Raw genomic sequence first — 7,442 nt, 5'->3', positions numbered from 1 at the left:
ATTTTTTTTTTATATTGATGTCATCTTCCAATGACATCGCAAAGGACCTTTCCTTTTAACAAAGAGATATAATTAAGGAAAAACCCCAACTTGCTGCTCATGTCTGACAACATGCAATGTTGTCCTTCTGCAATGATAATCAATAAACACTTGTTAAAAGCACCTACTGTGTGTCATTGGGCTAAGTGCTGAGCCATAGTCTACTACTACTTTGAGGCCAAGACAGTTCTCTTATAGGCAAAGGCTGGTCTGGTGGTTCAGGATTAGAATGAGATACTTGGAAGCCATCTAGCTGGTAACAGAAGGTTTACTTAATCATGGCACAGAAAGGATAGTCAGCAAGGACACAGCACTGTTTCAGCTGAGTCTGTTGGCTGTGCTGGTGGCCTGGTACCAAGTCAGAGGGAGGAGATCCTGACTTCTCATACACTTGCCTTTGTGTTTTGTCTTTATGTCAGTAGCCTGAGCCCCCTAGACCAATTAAGACCTTTTCTGGGTGGGGAGACTTCTTCCTATCCTGCCCAAACTGGTCAAGTGGCACAATAGGGTGAGTAGTAGCCACTCAGAAGCTGATCTCATTCCTGACTGGCACAGAAGCTTTGACCTCCATTTCTGCTCTGGGATGGTGTGTCCCTACTGGTGACCCTCTCCTTTCAGGGTCTTGTCATATTGGTGCTGGACTTAGTGCAGACACCTGATCAGCTTTAGCCTAGCTGTAGCTCAGAACTCCCAAGGTCAAGGGATCCATTAGCCTCATTTTCCTGAGCAGCAGGGATTACAGGTGTGCACCACCATACCTGGAAATCGATGAATACTTCAGAACAGCTTCAGTCCTTTTCAAAGAAAGACTAGCTTAATTGGCATAGGACAAGACCTTAGAAAAGGTTAGCCCAACTGTCATGGCAGTGGCCCTAGTAGATAATGCTCTTACCACAAGAGGTGATGGATGAGAGACACACATTTTCAGACACAACCAATGCACTGATGATTAGGGACTCCAGATAAGGACTACCCTTTTTTTCTTTTTAGGTAGCTAAGACGGGGAGTCACATATACCTGATCCAATAAAGAGTCACTTTTGCAGCAGTTCCACAAGGGGAATTTTCAAGGCAGAGGTAAAAATCCTCTAAAGATGGCTTTGATGGGAGAACTCCATCCAAATGAGATCAGAATTGAGCCTCCTCTGCCATACCATCATACAACTGTGGGCATTTCAGCAACTGGTGAAGCATGAGAAGGAGATCAGATGGTCACAGTGGTTGTCCACCTACAAATGGCGAAATTAGGCCCAGCACTTGCTGGCCCTCTGGATGAGTGGAGAGTGACCACATCTCCTGTTAGTAATTTGGGATACATCTCTGAAACATAAGGTTAAGAAGATAGATGGCCAGACTATGGGGGTACTAGTAAAACTATAAAGACTGCCCAGATCAGGGTAGTAAAGGCCTTTTATTCTTTAAGGTAGCTCCTAAAACTGCTGCCCCACTTTGTCAGTCTCAAGGTTGGGGTGTCCTGCCTCTCTCAGATGCCATGTCAGAGATGAATTATCACCCTGCTAGGAACCAGGAAGCCTCTCTGGGCCAGCAGTCTTCTTGGGTCTGGATTTTACCCTAAGGATGGACTGCTCTGAGACATACTTTCAATTGGCCCTCTTCAGCTTTTCCTTATTCTATCTCCTTTTGTCCTTCCGAGTGAGGCTGATGACCCTGTACCACTCTAACTTACCTGATTCCAATCCATGTGCATTCTATGACATCACTTGGCTCTCTCCAAAAACAAAGGACATCAATTTTACGTGCTGTGCAGTTTCCCTGATCTTTGGATTCTGTCCCTTCAAAGGGCACCATGCACCATGGAGAAATCACCACGTTCCATTCAATGAACACCAGGTGTCTTTTGCCCAGGGAGGGCTTGGAATTCCAAGGTCTCTGAAGCAGGCAGATTATTCTCACAGTGGTCTGAGGAATGGATTGAAGAGGGGAGAGAATGGAGGCATGGAGACCCATGAGGAGGCCATCACAGTAGTCCAGGTTGGAGAGAGGAGGAGGGCCTGAGCCAGGCTGGTAGCAGTGGTACTATCAGGGTAAGGCCAGAGAAGAGAAGGCTAGCAGTGAAACTAATTCTGCATTGCTGGGCTGGGTATGAACTTAGCTGGAAGGTAGCAGATCTTTTAGCTGACTTGGTGGCAATCCTGAGTCCCCGAAGGAAGGTATGGGAGAGTCCTTGCCACACCAGACCTCTGCAGGAGGGGCAAAGCCCTCTGGGAATGCCTCCAAAGAGGCATGGCTTTGGCATCCTTGCTTCCTTTTCCCTGTTGGGTTCCCTGTGACAGGCTGCTTGCAGTAGATGTTATGACCTCTTACTCTTAGTACAGATAAGCTGTGCCAAAGCCTGAATGTTTCTGTAATGCCGCTCCTCCTCATATCCTTATCAGTATGAGATATTGTGAGATTTGTTATAAACTGCTAACCTCCCCTCTGCATCCTAGCCTAGTGCATTCAGATCTGGGATATGGTCATTCTGAAGCACGGATGTGAAGTCTGTAATTTTTCATCTTCATTCTTTTAGGAGGACATTGATACTTTTTTTCAGGGAGTAGGGGATGGTGTCTTCTCGTCCAGGGCTATCTACACCAGGCTTCTTGTATCCCCAAAGTTGTCCCCTACTAGTGATTAATGTCCCTAAGGCCATTTAAGAGGCAGAAAGTCCCTGGGATAATTTTTAGGATCTTGCCACTCATGGGTGGAATGTGGTATGAACAACATCCACTCTGTGTCCAGTTAGGAACCCTGGCAGCTGCTTCTGTTGTGCAGTTAGCAACTGGCCTGGCATGGCAAAGACACCAAGTCCTGCTGGGGAAATCCTAGAAGATTTGGTGAGTCATTCTTCCTGCTCAGGTCAGCACAGAGGGGAAGAGAAAGGAATAAGCTCTGTCTATGTGTCCATCCCTGTGCTAAGTGCTAATTGATCCTCACAACCCTGTAAGGTAGGTGCTTTATTTTACATTTTATCTTTATTTTAAGTTGAGGAAACTGAGGCCAGCTTAAGTGCCTTGACCAGGTTAACACAGCCAGTAAGGGTCTGAGGCCAGGTTTTGAACTCATGTCTTTTGACCCCAGGCCTAGTATTCTGTTCCCTGTGCCATGAGCATAGGAGGCCAGGTCTTGGACACTGGGGATATGGTTTAACCAGGAACCTTGAGAATGCCGGCAGAGAGTGAGGCTGTACCAGGGCAAGATGAGATCTGAGACCCTGCTCACAAGGGCCTGACCTTGTTTGCGTGGGGTAGTAGCAGGAACAGGTGTCAAGTGGTAGCCCTGCCACTCATTACCTCATTCTAGCTCACAGAGTCAGAGTGAATCAAGGAGGGGATCTAGGAGTGGTGGTCATAAGATATGCACTTCACAAGAAGTAAGCAGCAGCTGTGGGGCTCTGACCCTAGGAATGGAGCAGGGTCTCATTTGCGGCCTCCAGCCCAGGCTAAAGCCTGCAGCTAAATAACCAGGGCAGGAATCCCAGACAAAAGGAGAGCCTACAGTTGTCACACTGAACCAGTACAGTCTTTCTAGTTGGCTAATAATTGCTGGATCCAACAGCAGTCTACTGGAACTTCCACCAAGGGGCAAACCCACAGGTGTGTTGCTAAGACCCAAACCTAAGCTAGGAACTTGCAGAGCTCAGGCAGAAGGGAAAAATGAGGATTTACTTTGGATCAGACAACTTTGGGAGCACTGAGAGCTTGCAGGTTCCTAGCCTGGGTTGTCCCTGATATCCTGAATCACACAACACTCAATACCCCAAGAAAGCAGCAGTAGGATCAGCTCAGGCATTCTTTCCAGAGGTATGCTAAGTCTAGCCCTAATATAAAGTCTGAAGTCAGGAAGTTGGTTGAAATAATAAGCAAACAAAAAAAGAATTCCATAGTAAAAAGCAATCATGGTTTCAGGACCACTCAAGATACAAACCCAGAAAAGAGAATGACATCCAAATATCTACAAGGAAAGTCTTAAAAGAAAAACGTAGTTCAAGCACAAGTTCAGTGAGAATTCCTGGAAGACACAGAGCTAGACTTAACAAAAAATAGTTTAAAAATGTTTTGTTTTTTTTTTAAAATAAATGAAAAGAGACTGCTTCAGGAAAAAAATGGAAAAGAAATGAGAAGTATGGAAGAAAGAATCAGAAATGGAATTAATGCTGTGGCACAATTACAAAAAACTTGTCCAAGAAAAAAAGCACAGCTCGAGCACAAATTCAACCAGAATTCCTGAAAAAGATGAAGCAAGAGTTTAAAAATTAAATCAGAAAATTGGAACAGACCAAATAGAAGATGATATTCCATGAGGCAAGAAATACAAAAACAAGACAAAAGAACACGAAAAAGAAGAAAATATAAGTATCTTGTAAAAACAAGTGACCTGGAAAACAGATTAAAGAGAGAGAGTCTGGGAATCACACCTGAAAGCCATGACACAAAGAACCTAGACATATTTCATAACATAAGCTGTTTTAAAAACATAATAAACATTTACTGTTCACTTCTTCTTTGTTTCTTGAGAGATCAGACCGTCTTCATAATTGCTGAAAAATCCCATTTGAAGTCAGCATTTTGCCAACCTTTCTGCCTTAAAAATAATCATCAAATAGAGTTGGTTTTTTTTTTTTGGAGGGTGTGCACACATCAGGGTTTAAGTAAGAATACAGAACAGAAGGAAAACAAACTCACAGTGAATCAAGTCTTATGAAGTCTTTCACTGAATATGGGAACCCCAACACTTATCAGAACAATCTTGGCACCTTTGTGGCAGGCTGGCCGGCCACTGAAATTTAACCAAAGGTGGCTTAGAGGCTCTACTGGTGCCAGTCTTCACAGACACTATATGTGACACAGTCTCTCCGTTGGCTTTATGGAGGCTCCCCCAGGGGCAGACCCTAATCTCTGCCAACAACATTAGCTTTGGGAATGAAGGAAAACTGAACTGACAGGAAGGACCAGCTGGCAAACATGTTAATTCCCTACCACCCCTGACATGAAGCACACATTCCAAATAATCTCTTTTGGCTTTAACCATGGGAAACAGACACTCATGGGATGCAGATGTCATTACGACAGCTTCATAGTGATATTGCACCAGGGCCTGAGTCCGCAAAAATACTAAGAAAGCCCAGGAAAGTGACTTTGCCAGTACTCTTCATTGCTACTTAGCATGCAAGGGCACAGCATGCTTGGGGAAGAGAAATATGAGTCAGCACCCAGAGCTCTCCAGGGACATTTTCCCATGGCAAGAACGTCAGCATACAGATTCTACTCCTCCAGGTTTCGGGGGGACTGAGCCTAAACGGGCAGAGGGGCATTTCACCATATCCAGTAGACGACTTTGGCTTCTTTGGTGTGTGTGTAATTAGGAGGGAGTGGTAGGATGCAAAGGGGTCATGGTTGGGTTCTTCTCAAATATACTTTAGGGACACAGCTTGTCTACCAAATGACAAGAAGCATCAAGAAACTATCAATAGGTATGGTCAACACTTTAAAAACAGCTCGTTTTCATTGAGACCACTAATAAGGGGTCACTAAATGTCCAGGATGTTGGGCCCTACACAAGAACCCATTCTTTCCCTCTCCTATTCACATTTTCCAAGTTTCCTGGTTTTGGAAGGCTCTTCAGTCACTCATCCCTGCATCCCTAGTCCCAGGGGTCCTCATCTCCTGACCTACCAAAGAGTATCCCAACCCCAACCTTCCTAGCCCAGAGAACTGGAATCCAACGAACACTTCAAAGAACTCAGAAAAGGTGGTGTCACTGGAGAGCCTTTTGGTCCTTTCAACACCTCCTTCCTTGTCCATCACTCCTCTATCGAGTGTTGGGATTGTCTTCCTTCTGTACTTGTATCCCCAGCACTTAGTCCATCAATGCTTTTTCATTCTTTTGAGACTAGTCCATCTCACTGCCCATTACTATCAAAGCTTGGAAGGAGAGTACTCAGAGTGGGGTACTTACAGGGTGGAAACTCCCTTGGATGTAGAGCAGCACTGGAATTGAGAGGCTCTGAGAGTTGCTTGGGGGGCACTGAAAGGTTTGGTGATGTGCCAGTGGGCATATAGCCAGTATGGATCTGTCAGGCAGAACCTGAACCTTCATCTCACTGACTCCAAGGCTGACCCTCTATCCACCATGCCATACTGCTTTTCTTGGACATGTTTGTAGCATTAATAAAACTCCACTGGTCTTGGTTACAAATAGCAAACTTTAGTTTGCTAAAGTTTAAGTTATTAGTATAACGAAAGTTAAACAATTACTGCGCCTAACAGGGCATTACCTTGTGGTCGACCATTTAAACAAGACTTACATGAAACAACGAATTGTTAATGTGAAACCTGGGGAATTTATGTGCTTATGCAGAAAGCTGGTGCCTGGATGAAGCAAGACTAGTACTATCTCCCAGCCTCCTTATCTGACTCCATCTTAGCCCAAACAGCGTTTTGAATACAGACCTATGCATGCAGATTTCTATCAATGATTTTTTTGATTATAACGTAGATAGCAAAAAGAATAGGATTCACCAAACGTGTATTCATCTTCTTGAATTTGGTCCCAGTGCATCCCACCCATTCAGAGAATACAAACTGGAAGGTTATTTTGCCCCAAGCCTATTCTCTTTCTATCAATTAATCCACAATAATGGCTCAGATAAGCTCTCACTCACATATACTACCTGGGATACCTAGGCATTACCATCTCAAGGCAGCCATCAGACTAATCATTTGTCCCCATAACTTGCAATCATTGCTCCTGGTTCTTGTGTCTTCTAAGCTGACAATCCTTCAAATACTCCACAGCAGGAATCATGTTCCACTCAAGTCTCATCTTCTGCAAGGCAAACATTCCCAGGTCCTTTGACGGATCCATCACATGGTTTTGAGTCTCGTCATTATTCTAATGACCACCCCATGAACACTCACTATTTGTGTGTCAGTGCTGTTTTGATGCTAGAATAAATTTCAAAAAAGGTGCTGTACACAGTGACGACAGCTATTAAAAGGTACCCAAGTTGCTTCCTTGCACTATCGAAGCTTCATGAGCCCCAGATAACCAAAACATTCATATATAGTGATAGGTTTGCAAAGAACTAGACGTATGCTGTCTCAAATGATCTTTCAATAGTAACTATTACCGTCCAAGTAGCAGCATTTGGGCAAAACCAACACCCTTAGCACATAAAGCTGTCAAACGCAGGCAAACAGCCATTAAAAGTCTTTCTAAATCTCCACCTGACGCTACTCCTGGCACTCGAGGCACTTTCACTGTTTGTACAAGCAGGCCCAGCACCACTAGCACTTGGTCCCCTCACCGTTCGTGAGTTCTACGTCAGTTCCAAGGGTTAGCATGTCCAGGACTTGTGTCTTTTCTTTGCCCTCATTCTTCTGCTGACTTCAATATTCCCTC

General features: G+C 44.5%; 1 long non-coding RNA gene across 2 annotated transcripts; it reads left to right on the top strand.

Moving 5' to 3' along the window:
• The first annotated feature begins 1,866 nt into the window (after positions 1-1,866).
• Positions 1,867-4,535, top strand: LOC140514351 (uncharacterized). Of its 2 annotated transcripts, none has more exons than XR_011970571.1 (3): positions 1,867-2,083; positions 2,781-2,986; positions 3,947-4,535. It is a non-coding gene; the product is annotated as an uncharacterized lncRNA (long non-coding RNA). The 2 variants fall into 2 exon arrangements; XR_011970572.1 differs by having other exon boundaries at positions 1,868-2,083; positions 4,125-4,535.
• The last annotated feature ends 2,907 nt before the right edge of the window (positions 4,536-7,442 follow it).

This window comes from Notamacropus eugenii, chromosome 7 (genome assembly GCF_028372415.1).
Source record: "Notamacropus eugenii isolate mMacEug1 chromosome 7, mMacEug1.pri_v2, whole genome shotgun sequence".
Lineage (NCBI taxonomy): Eukaryota > Metazoa > Chordata > Mammalia > Diprotodontia > Macropodidae > Notamacropus > Notamacropus eugenii.
Note: the sequence above shows the minus strand (reverse complement) of the source record. Positions and strands in the feature narration are given on the sequence as shown.